This window comes from Ceratotherium simum, chromosome 33 (assembly GCF_057802395.1).
Source record: "Ceratotherium simum simum isolate JZ-2026a chromosome 33, ASM5780239v1, whole genome shotgun sequence".
Taxonomy (NCBI): Eukaryota; Metazoa; Chordata; class Mammalia; order Perissodactyla; family Rhinocerotidae; genus Ceratotherium; species Ceratotherium simum.
This window is the reverse complement of record NC_141932.1, coordinates 31,187,000-31,204,558: the sequence shown is the minus strand read 5'-3', so window position 1 is coordinate 31,204,558 and position 17,559 is coordinate 31,187,000. Positions and strand designations below refer to the sequence as shown.

The 17,559-nt window shown below is 48.2% G+C and overlaps 1 protein-coding gene across 2 annotated transcripts in view; it reads left to right on the top strand.

Moving 5' to 3' along the window:
• The first annotated feature begins 623 nt into the window (after positions 1 to 623).
• The window catches only part of ZNF536 (zinc finger protein 536), a 171,464-nt gene continuing 154,528 nt past the window's right edge, over positions 624 to 17,559 (top strand). For both annotated transcript variants that reach the window (XM_087421866.1, XM_014794865.2), the window contains exon 1: positions 624 to 727. The gene's annotated coding sequence lies outside the window, so the exon portion shown is untranslated. The remainder of the gene's footprint in view (positions 728 to 17,559) is intronic.

Below are 17,559 nucleotides of genomic sequence, written 5' to 3'. Positions count from 1 at the left end.
AAATATTGTTGTACAGATGATTAGAGTGGTAACTGTTTTCGCAGAAAGCCTTTCCTCTCTTCGTAAATGGTAAGTTTGAACAAAAAAGTGCTCGCACATGGACTTCATGTCAGGAAATCTTCGTGCTGGGTCTGGACTGCAAAGGAGGAAAACATGGGGGGAAGAACAAAGACTTCCCGCTCCTGCCAATATAATCATATCAATCCCTGTTTCTTTAACAAAACAGGACCTCTTAATGGAATTGTGTCTTCAGGTGTAAATAGCATTAAAAGCTGCTTCTCCTCTCCTCTTTGCCCTGATACAGCGCAAGGAGTGAGAAAATAAAGTGGAGCTTGTCAGAAGTGGCAGCTGCTTGGAATCCTGATAAATATAAGCTTTTATTGATCTGATGAAAATGAAAGATCCCAGTGCTAGGCAGTATTTAGCTTCTTGTCTACAGCACGTCACCGGTGGCCTTGCATTGGGATAGATTTTCATTCTCAGACACCGGATTTGATTTCATCTTTAACCTTTTCAGTGGAATTTCCTTGACCTCTGCATATGGCTGTGATTTGGTGAATTTGTTACATTTCACTTTACATCATTTCTTTCTGTATTTCCTTTTGTGATAGGGACCTGGGACACCTCTCTGGCAATCTGTCAGTGCCTGGATCAGCTGCATCCTTTCTGGGGTATTTTCTCACCAGACTGACAGTCCTTAAGACAAGTATGCAGTTAAGCTGCTAAGGTAAGTCTTACGCTACTTGAACTCTTTGCCCTGGACACACATCATTTCCTCCTGCTTTGTCGTGTTGACCTAACACAAATCTTGACCAAATGGCCCTGCTCTCTCTCCTCCCGGCCAGGGGCTTCCTCCCAGCCTGTCCTCCACCCAGGTAGGGTTCCTCCACCTGCCCGTAAGCCCTGGGTGAGTGGTGCCTGCAGGACCCTTCACCACGGGGGAGGCATCCCTTTGTGGTTCCGGCATGTTTGGGGATGGGTGGGAGGGGGAACAAAGGAATCGTGAAAAAATGTCATTTTCCCCTCTGTGGCTTAATTCCTTTCTCAAGTTTTCTTCTGGGATAAATATGAGGCTTTAGTTCGAAATCCTGAGGTGCTGCTAACATATTCTGGTTCCAAGAAAGTGCCGCTGTTATTTTGAGTAGTTTTGATACAACCAAATCAAAGTGAAGATTTGAAATGGCTTTTCTGAAAGCCCGAGCTGAAGTCATAAATTATTCTGCACCATGATTCTTTCTGATAGTAAAACCATACCTCTTTGCCTGACATTGCTGAAATGTGGAAAAGTGAAAGTTAAAAATAAAATGAAACATTTAAATCTTGGCTGTTGAGAACCTCAGATAGACATCAAGGCCTGTCGATAAAGGCCCCTATCAATTAGGCTTCCACAGTTATCATCAGATTTGGTTTATTAGCAATTGCACAGGTGCAGGGTTCCCGTATGAAGACTGGGAAGGGCTAGGAAAAACGCAGGGAAATTCCATAAAATGGAAAGCAATGGTCTGGGCGCCAAAGTCCGCTTGGCGGAGGGCAGGTGGTGTCTGTCACTGCCGCGTGAAATCTTGAAGGAGGAAATTCCTGCAGCAAAAAGGTTGGAAGTTTTCCCTTTTTTACCCCTTTATTTGAGCTAGAAAGTGTTGATTTCACACCGTGGTGAGTGTTTCCCATCAGCTTCTTGGTGGGTGTATGCCGTGTTAAGAAAAAGGAGCAGCGAACACCAGCAGTTGCAGCTTCCGTCCGTTGATGGTGGCCTCCCCTGGCACGAGGACTTCCACGGAGCACGGGGGCTCCCCTGGCCATGGAGACAGCCCTCGGGCTTCCCGGCCCTGGGCCTCCAGACTGAGCTGTTTGGCTAGTTCCCTCCTCAGCATATCGCAGGCAGAACAATTTTTGGTTCCATAGCTGTTTGGTTGGGAAAACAAGCCTGCGGTTGCCAGTAAGGTTTAGAATTTGCCTGCCAGATAACGGAATGTCTGCGAAGACTATTTTCCCTCTTGGGAGGCAAAACACAGATGGGGGAGTTAGGAGTCTTACAATATTTAGCTGCTACATTGATGGTAGGAATTCTGCTGCGTGGATGCTCACAGTCTCCGAAGGCTCGGCTTAGCATTGCTGCCGAAGGCCTCAGGTAGGGGAGATTGGTGAGGCTGGCTTTCCCCAGGAAAGGGAGCACACCAGCTTGTTCTGGAGCTTTCCACGCTCTGTGCCTCTTGAAGTGGGAGAGGAGGCACCACAAGGGTGTGGCCTTGTCCCTTCGACCCACATTGGGATGGGAGGGGAACAGAGGATAAACCACCATGCTTGACCCGGTGGGAGGACTTCGGGGAGGAGCTGGAGTGACTTGAGCTTCGTCTGTGAATGAGACGTGGCCATCCTTCATGTTGTTTCTTAGACTCTGTAGAATAGACCATGGCACCGGCCTCACGAGGTTTTCTGCCACCGAGGCATGCATTTTAAAGAGTTAATCACGGGGCCAGCCCTGGTTGCCTAGTGGTTGAGTTCGGTGTGCTCCCCTTCAGCAGCCCAGGGTTGGTTTCTGGGCACAGACCTACACCACTTGTTTGTTAGTGTCCATGCTGTGGCAGCGGCTCACATAAAAAGGAAAAAAAAGAGGAAGATTGGCAATGGATGTTAGCTCAGGGCGAATCTTGCTCAGCAAAAAAAAAAGAAATAAAGAGTTAATCACCTTGGCATGTTCTGGGCCTCATAGAGGATAAAGAACAATGATGCAATTCTTGGGATTGGCCGTGAGAAGGCGGGAGATTTTCCTGCACGGAAAATGTACAGCTCGGAATAATTTTGGGGTCCTGTGAACTGGAAATAGGAGGGGAACTTGATATCCAAGAGCAAATTTTGTGCCCTGGAGACCAAGAAAGGGGACAGGGCTTAGGAACAGGTGGAAAGCATGTGGGCACCTCCTTCCAGGCCTCTCGCTGACTTTGCAGCCCCATCACCAACTTTTTAAAGTCTTATATGATGCCACACAAATGCAGCTGTGGGACATCCAGATGCCACCGGAAGCACCCTTCCATAGAAACCCTGTATTTCTAGGACTCTAGGTGACCTGTCGGTCACCACACCTCTCACACACATCAGAAAATGATTTAATATCCCACCACAATGTGCATTTCCAGAGAAACCTTGCGAGGACTGGAGGCAGAGCCACGAGGTGTGGCTGTCCAGCCCTCTTTAGCTTTATCCTTCAGAAAGGCCCCATGCTTGGTTGTGAGGCCCGGTGACTTCCAGAAGGAAACGGCCCTCAGAGACCACAGGACCTTCCCTCCATCTGACAGACACAGAGTGGCCCCTCCTGTACCCAGAGCACGTGCAGGACCCTGGACTTGGGGTGCTGACCCGGCTGTGGCTCCCGCCGTCCCGGGACAGACGTGTGAGTTCACGGCCTTCCCGCAGCGGTAATTACCATAGTTCAATGCTGCAGGAGCAGTTCTTTGGGAGTACGGAGGAGGGAGGGAATAATTGTAATTTCTGTGTGATAATGATGATAAGCCCTGCATATGTGTGTGGGGCTCTGCGTCGTATTTGATTTTCACCAGGAAATCTCCAGGCTCACAGAGGTAAAGATCCTTGCAGACTCCTTTGTAGCCGCCAAATGAAGTTAGGAAAGTAAGGCCCCATTACTCTCACTTTGCCCGAGAGAAAACTACAGTCAGAGATGATTGAACTCTAGAGGGCAGGCGGAGCGGGGCAGGTCCTGGGATCATCTCAACCCTCACCAGTTCCCTAGCAGGTAGATACTGCTATTAGCTCCATTTTCCAGATGTGAAAACTGAGGTCAGAGAAGTGAAGTAGGCTCCCTCAGGTCACACAGCTGGTGGATGGTAAGGCCAAGGTTGGAGCATGCTTCTTCCTAGTTCTGGAGCCTGATCCCTTGGCCATGGTGCAGCCCTGGGTATGGCCTTGGACGAGACAGACAAGCTCCCTGTTCTCAGGGAGCTTACACTGTGGGGCTGGGAAGCAATAAACAAGACAGCCATGGATAAGATGATGTCATATAGTGATAAATGAGGAAACATCTGCGCTGGGGAAGGGGGAGGGGAATGCCTGTACTTGAGAGGGGGGTGGTTGGGGATGGCCCCCCGCCCCCCTGAGGAAGGCACATTGGAAGTGAGAGGTCTGAAGGACACGGAGGAGCCAGCCAGGTAAAGGTCTGGAGGAAGAGCATTCCTGGCAGAGGGAACAGCAGGTGCAAAGGCCCTGCAGTGGGGAAGAACTTAGCATGTTGGAGGGACAGAGTAGGCCAGAGCAGAATGGGGAGAGCTGACCCCATTGACAGGGGCCACTCGGCTCTCACCAATTGCAGCCACTTGGAGATGCGGACAGAATTTTTCTAGGTCTTCTAGTTTTTAAGGAAAAAAAGTAAAAAAAAATAATCTGGTTCTTTTTTATTCTCCAATGTTGGCACTAATTTAAGTTTTTTTAAATCTTTCTGCAAACACAAGTATATGTGTGGACCACATGGAGCTGCAGCCTGCACTTTGTGACTTCTGCACTCAGCACTGAGCAAGGGGCATACACACGATGGGCATGCAGTAAGGACTGGCCAGTGATGAGCCGGAGCTGCCCTGGCCCCAGGAGTGGGCCACAGAGCCACCCCTGCTCATGCCAGTCGCGGGGCTGCTTGGGCCCCGCCTCGTCTGAGGCTTGATTGGGTCCTCATGTGTGGCTGCTCCCCTTACTCTGCTCACGGGTGTCATGGAAGGGACAGTCCTGACTCTGCATCAAGCTGATTGGAAGCTCTGGGCTGCAACTGGACATGGCGGCCTGAGTTGACCCTGGGATGAGGCGGAAGGACAACGTGCTTTCTGTTCTGGGAGGCCACTGGTGTGAAAGAGAAAATCTGCTCAGCCCACCCATTGCCTGTCCCTTCCTGGTCCCGTGACTCTGCTCCTTCCTGCAAAGGTGACCCATGTCCTCAGCTCCCCTGAGAGGCGAGCAGCTGGCCCGGCCTCCTCTGAGGAGGGGGCAGACCCCTATACAGCTGCCTGCCGGCGGGCTCCTGCAGGGTGCTGGGAGCTAGTGCCTGGGAAGGGGTCGGCTCTTCCCTGGCCTCACTTCCTGGTGGCCGTGCCCGGCTCCCCTCGTGTCCCTCCCTCCCGTCCACATGCAACATGGAGTTTCTGTGTGTGTAATATTATTTGTTTTTATTTCTGTAATCCCTTTATTGTTTGCACAACTGCTGTCAGACTGTTGCCTGAAAGTATCACAGGATAATTGCAGAACGCCTGCATAAGTAATTTCTTATGAAATCGGGCCTTGTCTGCATATAAAATTGTTTTTCGTGGCTGCATACATGGACTTCATTATACCGAGGCTGTTTACGGGGCTTGCACCTTCCCCACGGGCCACAGGAAGGGAGGGCCTGATGCTGGGCAATAATGAAATACTATCTTTATTCTTTTTTGGTCATATAACATTTCTGGAGGGTGACAGTCGGGCCGATGTGGTCAGAAAAAGCCCTGCCCTGGAAGGAGGGGAGGCGAGGGCCCAGATGGGGACCTGGGTCTGGCTCTCCAGGCTGCTGGGGAAGGCCAGTGGCTGATCTGGCTCGCGCTGGGCATTTCTTCCGACCACATTTCTGTGATATTAATGGTGTGTGGTAGTGAAAGAAATGTGTTTTATTCTCGAGTCTAACCCTGCTGTTATCAAAGTAACTTCCAGCTTATTAGCGACAAAGGACTTTTCTCCTCTCTGCTGCCCTGTTCGCCAGGGCTTCCTGAATTAAACTGCTGTTTCCTGTCCTTTATATGCATGACCACATCTGGGTAGCCTGCTCACAGCCCCGCTGCTTAATAACAATCACCTTCCCTTTCAGTCTCTGTTGATTGTTTCTAATTCAGTCTGACAGATAGTGCCTGACAACTTGCCGGCTTCTCCCTCCCTCCGTGACCTGAAGTTACTCACAGCACTTATATAGTCTGTCATTTTTAATATTTGATTTCATTTTAAGTTATGTGTTTTACTGAGAAGATGAAACCAAAAAAAAGGGGACTTGTAATGGAACATAAATTTAACCCTTCTCGCCATCGGGCCCCAGCCTGAGCAGCTCTCCCCGGGCGTCTGGGGATGGGTCCTCCCTCCCTGTAATTCTGCTGCTGCTGCTGGGTTTTCTTCTCTCGTCTTCTTTCTTTTTCGTTTTCTTTTTTGGCGTTCTTTCTTTCATTTCTGGAAACAAAAGCCTCATGTCATCTTCTTTCTCTTTAATGGTGCCTGATTGGTTTATGCAGCTAATCCTGTCGCTCTCTGCTCTGCGACCAGGTGACCAGGTTACAATGGAAAGGCCTTTTGGGGGTGTGACCCTGGAGTGAGGGAGTCAGGGGAGAGGCCTGGTGGAGTCCAAATGACCCGCCTCAGTTAAGGCGTCAAGACGTGAACCTGATCTTCCTTTTTGGAGATGCTTCTCTCTGTGCGAGCTGGCGGGGCAGAGAAGGGCCAGCCCTCCCTGGGTTTGGGATGAGCCACCGGGAGTGGGGCCTTCTAGAGCGGGGACCGGGCAGGCAGCGGGGGTGAGGGTGGATGTACATTTCCTTCTGCCACTGCCCTCTGAGTCGGCCCCGGCGAGCGGCCTTGCAGGACGGGCGTTCTTGAGGGCGGGGCGGGCGTCCCGCATCACTTCAGGGTCCTCTCCACCATGACTTTGCTTTTGTTTGTCCCTGGACAAAGGCTCCTCTGTCCCTCTTGGCCCTTCAGAGGTTGAGAGCTGTGAGGCTGTGCATTAGGTCAGCTTTGCAAATAGACGCCACAAAACCAGAGAAGAAGCCCATTAACCCATGACGCCTCACTTCTGCTGCTGCCTGCTGTGAGTGTCCGTGTGTCCCACCCAGCGCAGCATGGGCAGCTGACGAAGGGCAGTAAGAGGGATCTGGGATGAAGCTCAGTTAACAACAGTCAGCTTCGCCGTGGCCCGCGGCCTGGTCTCCCTGTGCCCAGAGTGCATTCCGAGTGTGTGAGCTGCCGCTCTCAGGGCCCTGTTCCTCCAGAGCCTCTGGCGAGGTGTTCCTTTGACTCTGGCGGCTGCAGCTGGGCCTGGAGCAGAGGTGTGCCGGTCCTCGGGACCGAGGCAGGCGGGTTTCCTGTGAGCAGAGGGAGATGAGAAGCAGCATCCTCTTGCGAAGGCAGCCTGCTGGGGGTGATACACAGGCTGGTTTCCTGAGAGCCACTCTGCAGGGAGTACAGGGTTTGGCCACCAAAGAAGCCAAGGACTCCAGGCCGGGCTGGACTCACTGTCCACAGGCAGGTATTCTAGCTGCTTCTCTGCGGTTCTGCCGCTCTTGGGTCCAGGCCTGCAGACCAGGGTCCTGGGTGGGCCAGTCACGTCCCTCTTGTCCCAGCTACTCCCACGATGATTCTCACTGGAGATTTTTCTTTGCCAGGCCTACCCCTTCTAGAACCGGGGTTCTCCCGCTCCCTCAGGGCACTGTGGGTAAATTGAGGAAACAGCTGCCGTGTAAGTGGAGACTCTTCCCTTCGTTGGTCCCAAGCCTCCCATCCCCGTTTCCCTTTCCTGCTTCTGAAAGGGGTGGAAAAGGCAAACACAACTCTCCATTTGACGTTTGCATGTTTTGAAATTATTGTCTTTGTTTGAGGCTTGCCAATTAAAATAAAAACGGAGGATTATGCACAAAAAGCAAAGTGGCCACAAACCTTTTAATTTCGTTTAGGAAATAAAGATCTGTGTATACAGTGGTGCAGTCTCTGTTACATAAGGACAAAATGGCTTGTCTCCTTCACTGACCCACGTGGTCTTTATGTGCCAGGTAATGGGCCAGGTGGAAAAGCAGAGGGGGAGAAAAGTGTCTTGTTTTTTCTTCCATCTCTCTCAATATTTGCAACCTTCCATGGGAGACCAGGCCTTCCCTGACGTGTGTGTGCGTGTGCGTGTACGTGTGTGTGACGTGGACTGCCAGGAGTTGCTTGGCAGCGATGTGGATTCTTACAGTCTGGGATGATCCTCACATCTGCCCCTGCTCAGTGATTTGAGCTAAAAGGATCCAGTGTCATGAAGAAGAACAGAGAGAGAGGCCAAGGGCCACCGTGCCCTTCTGCTTTTAGGAGGGCAGTAGAAACAGGATTTTAAAGAAAGTTCTGTATTTGAGGTTTAACCTCCAGCAAGGCCAAATTATGCTTTTATTCCCCTCAAAATGGACTGTTTGGCTATTATTGGTTCTTGTCTTTGAGTCAGAGAGAAATTGGGGGTTGAAATCAACTAAAGACTTTGATTTGGATTTTGTGCTGCAAGAATCCTCCTATTACCAGGTGAGGTAATAGGCAAGCCCTTGGAATCCTAGGCTGACAGGCAGAGGGGACACAGGATTTCCCCTCCTGTCCTCCATAATCCGGGTTTCCTGTGGCATTAGCATGGAGAGCAGCACGTTCAGTTAGGACGTGGGCCTGGAAGGTCCTCAGGGCCCTGCTTTCCCAGGAGGCAGCTTTAACCAGGGCTAAATTAGCATGGCCCCAAGGCCCGTCCCTGCGGTCCCTGAGAATGCACTGACTCTGGGCCCGAAAGGGTGTGCCTGCACGGGAGTCAGGTGCGGATTCTTCAGGTCAGTTGGAGTCAACAGAAACATGTGGAGCCCCAGAATGCTCTCTGCCACCATCCTAACAGCGAGGGGTACAAATACACAGAAAGCCACATCACACAGAGAACGTGACAGGCGCCCCCTCAGAGATTAGATAGAGAGCCACGAGTTCAAACTTGAGAGTGAGAGGTCAGTGAATAAGAGTAATGTGAGTGAGATGTTGACTAACTGTAAAGGAGCTAATAATTGTTGTGTGAAAACTCTGTTAAGAAAGGAGAAGTCAGACTCATTTTGTGGCTCAGGAAGAGCTTTGTGGAGAGACTGGTGGAGCTGGACCTTGGGGACCAGGAAGATTTTCACAAATAGAGATAAAGAGAAGACAAGAGAGAAGTTGCTTGAAGAAGGCGGGGATTTGTGGGATGCATTTCAGCTGGGGGTGGGAGTTGGGGGGAGTTTGTGGGGGGCTGAGGTGGCCATTCCAGGTGGAGGCAATAGAGGGGGAGACTGGAAAAGCTGGGGACGGGCTTGGTGTTGGGGAATGACAAGTAGCTCGGTTTTGTTGGAATTTAGGATATAAGGAAGAGTGAGTGGAGGTGTGGATAGGAGCCCGATGGTGAGAGAAGCTGCACGCCAGGCTAGGCTGTTTGGGATTAATTGGGATGTATCCGAGAGACGGGCAGCGCAAGACCGTTCCCACTGTCTGATGCTGAGATGGGGCAGTGGCAGCAGGAATGGGAGAAAGGATACTCCCATCAGCGTGCTGCTGAACTGGACGCTGCCCTTCTGGTGGTTGAGGCTTATAGTGACTTCAGAAAGAACGAGGCAAAGCAGTGACAGGGCTAGGTATGGGGCGTCCAGACTGGGTCCAGCTTGCCCATGGTGTGCCGTCACAGGCAGCTGCCCCACACTCTTAGTGCAGAGCCATGGATTGTACACAGTGAGTTGGCCTTTAAAAAGATAATAAAAAAGGGATTGCCCTTTAAACCACGCCCCACCCCCGACTTATATTCATCAGGGTCATACACGTTTTTCTTCTCATGCATATACAAAAGATGCACTTTGGGTTATATGAGGGGTATACGCCCATGTCAAGAGCAGGCAAGAACAATGGAACAATTAGCAGATTCATCAGTTCTTCTGCTTATACTTCAATTCCAAGAGTAAAATGTTAGTTTGTTCAACTCTCTGCTTTATGCCTTGATCACAGTGTGAAAGTGTTGACTAAGCCTAGCTTCCTGGTCAGAGGGTCGAGACCCACGGCTTTTAAACATGCTTATATGAAATCCAAACATTCATGGCCACTGGTGATCTCGAAATCAAGGCACAACTTATGAAACGAACACGTAATTATCTTGTTTATTCAGGGTATAAATAGAGTTCGTGCATTTTAAAATTTTTCTTCCTGATAAGGACTTCAGCCAGCATTTGGTCCTAGCTAGCCTGTCTCCCTCTCTCTCTCTCCCTCATTCCTTCTCTTCCCTGTTTCTTTATTATCTTCTCCCTCCTCCCGCCTTTCCTTTTCTCTCTCTGCTGTCTGTCGTTCTCCCTCCCTCTCTCTCTGCTTCTCCTTGTCAGCAGGGGAGGACTTGCTGGCACTCCTGGGGCTGCCCCTGGAGAAGGCAGGACCAGTCTGTGCACCTCTTTCTTGGAGCACTTCCTGCTGCCGTGTAGCTTCTGCAGAGCGGGGCTGCCTGCCCAGGGAGGGGCTGGAGCGCTTGGACACATCCTTGCCACAAACCCAGGGAGGCGCTGTTAGGCCCACATGTGCCTCTGACAGCCCAGCTGGAGACCAGACCCAGCAGAGCAAGGCCTCCTGTGGACGAGACCTTCCAGGCCCTTGGGGCGGGGGTGCACAGTTTATGCTGGGAATGGCTCCTTAGCTCTAAACCAAACACTTGCATCGTTCACACTCTTCCCTTTTGGTTTTTCCCAGAGTACCACCAGCTACATTGTAGACTTAATATTTTTTTAAGAGGACACACTCTTTTGATTAAATATTATATTTAGCTTGTCCTAAATAACATCTATGAAATCTCTAGTTTGATGTGCCAGTTATATGTTTTTTCATATTAAATGTTAAAATAATTATACAAGTATTAATTTTTTTTTTAATAAAGGAGTTTTTCTGTGTATCACCTAAAATCATCTTGTGTGGCCGAGTGGTCTGCGTGCAGGCCTTTGGGCATCACCGTGTGGCCCTGCTTGGAATGTCTGCATCCAGCCAGGTTCTTAGATCTAGCTTAGGTTACTCCATGAACCACTGCCTCCCCGACCCCTGAGGAGGCCCCTAGCCAACCCCCCAGCCCACAGCAAGTTCTCCACTGATCTCAAGGCCCTGCCCTCAGAATTCCTAATTGTCATTTAATCATGCGCTGCCCTGGGCACACCTGACAGCACTGTGGGTGGTTGCTGGGCCATGCTGTCTGACTCTGTCACTTGACTTCTCTTCTAGATTGCAAGATTCTTGAGAGTAGGTACCATGCTCTTCTGTGTCAGCCAAAGTGCCTGATCGATTGAGCTAGCTGTCCGTCAGTCTATCTATCATCTATCCATCCATCCATCCATCTTTTTATCTATCATCTTCTATCATCTATCTTCTATCTATCATCTCTCTATCCATCAATCCATCCATCTATCCATCTAGCTATCCATGCATCCATCCATCTCCTATCTATATATCTACCTACCTACCCATGCGTCCATTTCTTATCTATCTATCTGTCTGTATCTATATATCTACCATCTATGTATCTATCTACCTACCTACCTACCTACTTACCTTTTATCTATTTTCCCTCTGTCCTTCCCTTCTTTCTTTCATCCTATGTGATGAGCCAGGCACTGTTTTAGGCCCTGGGAATATAGCAGAGAACAAAACAAAGTCCCTGCCCTCATGCAGGGCATTCTAGTTGGAGGAGGCAGGCAATAGACAAACAAATAGATGAAGAATCCATAAAATTGTCTTAGGGACATGTGCCCCCCATTAAAATAGGGGGATATGAAGCAAAGAGACCAGGCCTAGCTGAGACTGAGAGATCAGGGAAGTCTCCTCTGGGGAGGTGACATTGAGTCTGAGCTCTGCAGAGCAAGTCAGAGCCCTGTGAGGAGGTAGGACCTGGACAGAGGACATGGCTCATGGAAAGATCCTGAAGCAGGGGCGGGCTTGATGGCTTTGAGGCACAGAAAGAAAATTCAGATGGAAGGATGAAAATTTGCTTCCAACTTTGACACGTATAAGTTTTTCCATTTTGCCCTTCCTAGGGGCTATAGCCCCTTTTCCATGTAAGAAAGCCCAACCCCTCACCTCTGAGAGCCCCCGTGTCAAATCCCTTCTGCGGGGGAATCTGGAAGCAGCACCCTGTTGTTCCCCTGCAGGGTTGGAGGGCTGAAGGGGAGCACACCATGATGAGGCTACCGCTGACATGCTAATATGTCATTTTAATCTTGAGTGCCAGGTTACTTTCCAAATGAAGTGTCTCAGGCAAGGCTCTAACTTACATGAAATAAAAGAGTTTAATGCTAATTAAATATCATCTGACTACTGAAGCCATATTTATTGATGGTCTAAAAGAACATCATGAAGGTGGATGGACTGGGAACATGTCTCCACTAGAAATGCACCTTCGAGTCGTGGGACTTCTGCAATTCAGACTTGCATGCCCCATGCGTGGCAAAGCCCAGGGCACGTGAGGGGGCAGCCTGGAGAGGTCCCTTCAGCTTTTTCTATCAGGTGGCTAGATGAGCGCCTATAATGTGTATTTCATTCAGGAGGTCTGGGCTGGAGCCCAAGCTGCTTGTTTTTAAGCAGACCTCAGGAAGTGCCCGTGATGCTGGTCTAGCTGAGCGGTGCGTAGCAAGAGTCTAGAATAGACCAGGAGTGAGCAAACTCTGACTGTGGCTCTGACCCTGGCTCCTCGCATCACTGATCACAGGGAGTGACCACCACATGTGGAGTCTTCCGTTTTACTGGTCTCGCCTACCCCCTCCATCTCTCCTTCCTCCTTTCCTTGTCCCAGTCCTTCCTGCTGTTCCCTCTTTCTCAGCATTGTTGTCGGCTCTCCCCAGGCTAAGACTGGTGATTCCTCATGGTTGTTAAAGTCTTCCTACAGGGTTTGACCCTCCATCTTCCACCATTTGCCTTGTCTCCGGTTGTCTGATCTTCATGTCTGGTCTCCTGACCTAGACTTGGAGCAGCTCAAGGGCAGAGCCTCTGTTTCCCTCTCCTACTTCTGTGCCTCCAGGGTTTACAGACTCTTCTCATGGTGGCAGGGAGGGGGGATATACTTCCTGACCCTCTGCAAAGAGGGACTTGCATGGGCAGAACTGGCTTCAGCAGCCATGTGTTGGTTGAGCTTGGTGGGGTGCGGCCTGGGACGTGAAGTCTTAGTCTTCCGGTCCACCCTCCAGCTTTCCTTTGGTGTAGCTTCTCTTGACGGTGTCTTCCTTTTCCTCTGATCAGCAGCCTCCAAAAGGCATAGACCAGGGCTGTGAAAGGCTGATGCTGCAGGGACAAGAGCATGTCCATCAATGCATGAGGATGTGGCCACCCGGGGAACACATGCCATGTGGGAACGTGGGTCTGGTGTTGCTAGACCTTCGGATTTTTAAAGGGAAGTCAGAAATCGGGACTTTTATATGGAACTCAGCCGGTTTTTGCAAGTTGACAACTCTTACACGTTTTCCTTAAATTGCCACGTGAGCCAAACCGAACACGTGTGTCGGAATTCGGCAAGTAGACCTCAAGGAGCAGCCTCTGGTGCTCACCAACTCTCAGGGTGATTCCATGGCTCCTGCTGGGGAGAAGCCAGTGGGTCCCAGGGAGGGGACCTGGCAGAAGCTGTTTCCTCAGCAGCTCACCCCATGTGGGGAAGGGGAGTCACGTGGCAGGGGCTTTGAGGGCTCGGAATCCATTCTGCAAGTGAGCTCTGATGTGGCTCTGAGGCCTCAGGAAAACGCATTCTTCCATACCAGCTTGTCTGCACCCACCTATAATTAGCATCTGAAATTTCTAAATGAACTGCCTAATCAAGTAAATTTAGCAAACTTATTGTGAAGTGTTACTGAATCCTCTCCCTCCAACTGTCCACACAGACATCCCCACCACCTTGCTTGCCTCTGCTATTTGCAACTGAAGCTGCTTATGTGTGCTGTCTGGCAGCCAGGCAGACATCCCATTTATGTGATCTATAATGAGTTTATTAGTGTTTCACTGCCTTGTTGCTATTAAGTTTTATCAGTTTCAGCTTCAAGAGCACAAGGTTAAATTTTCAATAGAGTTTTCTCAAAGTTTAAGTGGGATTAAGATTGTTAAAAATATGTCTAAATGGTGGAACCATGTATTTAGTTTGAAGATATTATTTCTGCCCACTAAAGGATTTTGATCTCTTATTTATAAATTTAACACTTTTCTGATGTTCAGAATGGCAGCACAGGGCTCGTATTTCATTTTTGCAAACTAAACATGAATGCATTACATGTAGAGGATCAAACTGAAGTTGTATCCGATTGAGTCCGACTGTCTGGGATGGGGCAGCCCTGTAGGCTGTACCACTGCCCCAGGATGCGACATGACTGGCTGGCGCTTTGTCCTGGTAAACAGACATTATAAAGGAAGAGGAAAAAGTCTCCCACAAATGATAAAAGGATGAATTATGACATTTTTTTCTCTGGGTACCATACTATCTTAGGTTCCCCTATGAAAATATGTGCATGTGTAATTGAATATTTCTTACCTGGACCCCTTCTGTAATTCTTGAGCAATCTTTTAGTAGGAAACCAATTCAGGAGTTTCTTCAGTGGCTGCAATCAGAATAAAGTGGTTCCACTTTTAGGTTAAGAGAAAACAACAGTAATAGGCTGAGCTGCTATTATGGAAAGTTTATTATTATTGGTATATAAGCTAGCTGGGGGCTTAAGCACAGAGCAGTTGGATAATTTAGCTAGCTCCTGGATCCAATTAAAAAAAATCTATGTCGTGTCCACAGTGGGGGGATGGCCATCGCTGAGCAAGCACTCCATGGTAGGTGGTGACACACCTGTGGCATTCTCTCGGTTATATGCAGTTCGGGATGCAGAATGCTCTAAATCCTCTCATTACTGCCTTTGAGAAGACAGACACTTCAAGCAGTTCTCCATTTATCTGAGATTACCAGTTAAACTCGTTAAAAAGCAACTATGGCTTGTTCACTCAATTGGCTGTTGGGAAGATGTGGAGTTCTTGAGCGACAGTGTGGCTTTGATTAGTGGAGTGCTACACTTTTTAGGGGAAATCTTTTCTAACTTAATTTATGACTCTGGCTGAATGGCGTCTGTGCTGGGGTATTACGTATTTCCCCAACTATCGTACCTGGTGTCAATAAAGGCGCATTTAGGGAAATCTGAAATAAAACTCCAGGGTGTTTTTGTTCTTTGGGGAAAGCAATGCACCATAAACATTTTGGGCTCCAGCCAACAGCTTTCCCTGACCGTGATTGCAAATTACTGTAGAATGTATAGATTGCTGGTGGAACACTATTTGAGGAAACCTGTATTTTATAGAATGTCACTTTTATGCACAATCCAGGCACAAGAAAAAAAAAAACTAATTTAGCCAGCAGACAGTATTCTCTTGAATGAGGATTATGAAAATTATTTACCAAAAAACAAGCTCTAAATATGGCTTTCTATTTAATCATTGTTACATCAATCATCAATATCAATACTTAATAGAAACCTGATAATGTAGCCAGTAGGTGAAACAGCTATTAAAAAGTGTAAAAAAATGATTAATCAGGAGCAGGGGGGTATTAATGGTCTCCAATTATTTAACGATAAGTACATATTTTTGAAAGTGTTTGTTTTTAATAATCAACTGGAATATTAGTTTGCAAAAATGTAATTGCTTCTTAATTTTGCATCTTCGCTGCTTTGTGCCGGGTACAAAGGTAGTACATTTCTGTAGTTATTGTTTGCAGCACTCCGTGTAAAAAATCACGTTCATTTCAAGAAGCTGTTATGGTATTGATTCTGGTAAAGACTTCCATTAACTGACCAATCTAAATCTCATAAGTGATGTCAGGATAGTTATGCATTTGCTTGGTTCAAGTATTCAGCCATTATGTTAGAATGCAGGCGGTGTCTGAATATGGCTGTTAAATTATTTCTAAATACCGAACCAGAACAGCTTAACAGTTCTGCAGTTTGAGACTGACACAAAAATGACAATCTGCCACCTCTCTGTTTTTTAAATATTAACGTTGTATTGGGATAGTATTTTTGGAGTAAAAACCTGTGGCACGAGAGGATAAGTGACATAAACAAAGGCAGCTGGGCTTCATGAAATAATGGAACAATAAGGCCCCTGCAGCCGTTCTCATCACTCCAGTATGTTAATTAGCATTCTGTTGTGGCCGCAGCACTGAAAACATGTAATCTGTATTGGTGTACAGTACAGCTGTGAACACACATTCTTTTTTGTGAGTCCCTGGAGTTAGCCTTGCCATTGGCATATGCGTTTGGGCCAAAAGTCAAGCCATCACCACTAAAATAGCACACTATAGCAGCAAAATGTCATTTGTCTTTTCTTATTTTTTTCTCCCCTCCATGCCACATGCTATCCAGTGATGTAATCCAGTATAACTGCATCTGTCTCCCTGCTCTATTTTTGCAGGAGGGTATCTGGGGGGCTGGGAGGCCAGCAAGCAAGAGGATTTAAAAGGCAAGTGGCCCCAAAAGGGTCAAATTAAAAAATGACTTCTTTCTCTTTGCATTATTTGTCTACAAATATTTTTTAAAAATGCATAGATTCTTAAGTGCCACGGACCCAGAATCTGCTGCTTGTTTCCTTGAGGGGAGGGAAGAGCAGCTAATTCATAAGGAAGAATAATCTCAGTAAACTTTACCCTTATTTATCGTCTATACTCAGACCATGATTCACAGTCCTTCATGCATGCTACAACCACTGGGGGGGAGGGTTTGTTCTTCCCATTTCAGAGCTGAAGAAACTGAGGCTGAAGCGTGGTCCAAAGATGGACCCTAAGTGTGGGGACTTTCTGACCTCTGTCTGCTTGCAGACATCTCTGGCTGGAGAGAGAAAAGCCCTGGGCATTTTGAGGGAAGGGGCTGGCACAGTGAGGGGGCAGCTAGTGGCTGGAGCAGTAACTTAGGCCGGACTCAGAAAGGCCCCTCTTGTGTCATCTCCCTGCTCACGTGTGGCTGGCCGGGAGCCGCCCCTGGTACTGCAGGGACACAGCCCCGCGTTCTGTCTGATGCCAGCTTTAGAGACAGGAGGAGAAGATGGTGTCAGCGTTGTTGTCATAGGAGCTGGACTAAGTGGCCAAAACCTGCTTGGATTTTACCTGGTAGAGCTTGGCTTGAAGTGAAAACGATTCCATTTCGATTTTCCCTGTTCCCAAAGTATTTCAGCTTTCTTTGTATGTATGTGCAGCCTCCCAGCACAGGACACATACACATACACACACACACACACACTCTTGTTCACACAGTACATATCCCTTTGTAAAAGAATTTTTGAATCAAAAATTACATTTGCTAGCACTGTAAATGTATCATAAATTCAGATAGGGACCATTCAGGTGTTAAAACTTTTCCTACATTGCAGCTTAATTCTATCCATCCTCCCACTACCATCTGATCTGACTATACCAAAAGAGATTTTAAAAAAGCAAAAGCAAAAAAACTCCACCAAAACAAAAACCCCACCTGGCTCTAAAGTAACTTGCAGACTCTTTGGGCAAAGCTTCTTGCCTCTTTCTGAAAAATGAGAATGAATACTTAGCTCCAGATTTTTCTTTCAATCTACCTCAAACTTAATTGAAAAATTACCCTCCACCCCACAAAGAAAACACAGCATCTGGGTCACCATGCTGATCCAATTTGGTTCTGCTTTTGGACTGTGGAGGAATCAAATTGTCTGGTGTTTGGTGACGTGAGCAAGTGTCCACCTGGGAGCAGTCGAGGTTAAAGGTTAATAGCACTTGCTTTTTTTTTTTTTAATTCCAGCAGAACAGAACTCTTTCTG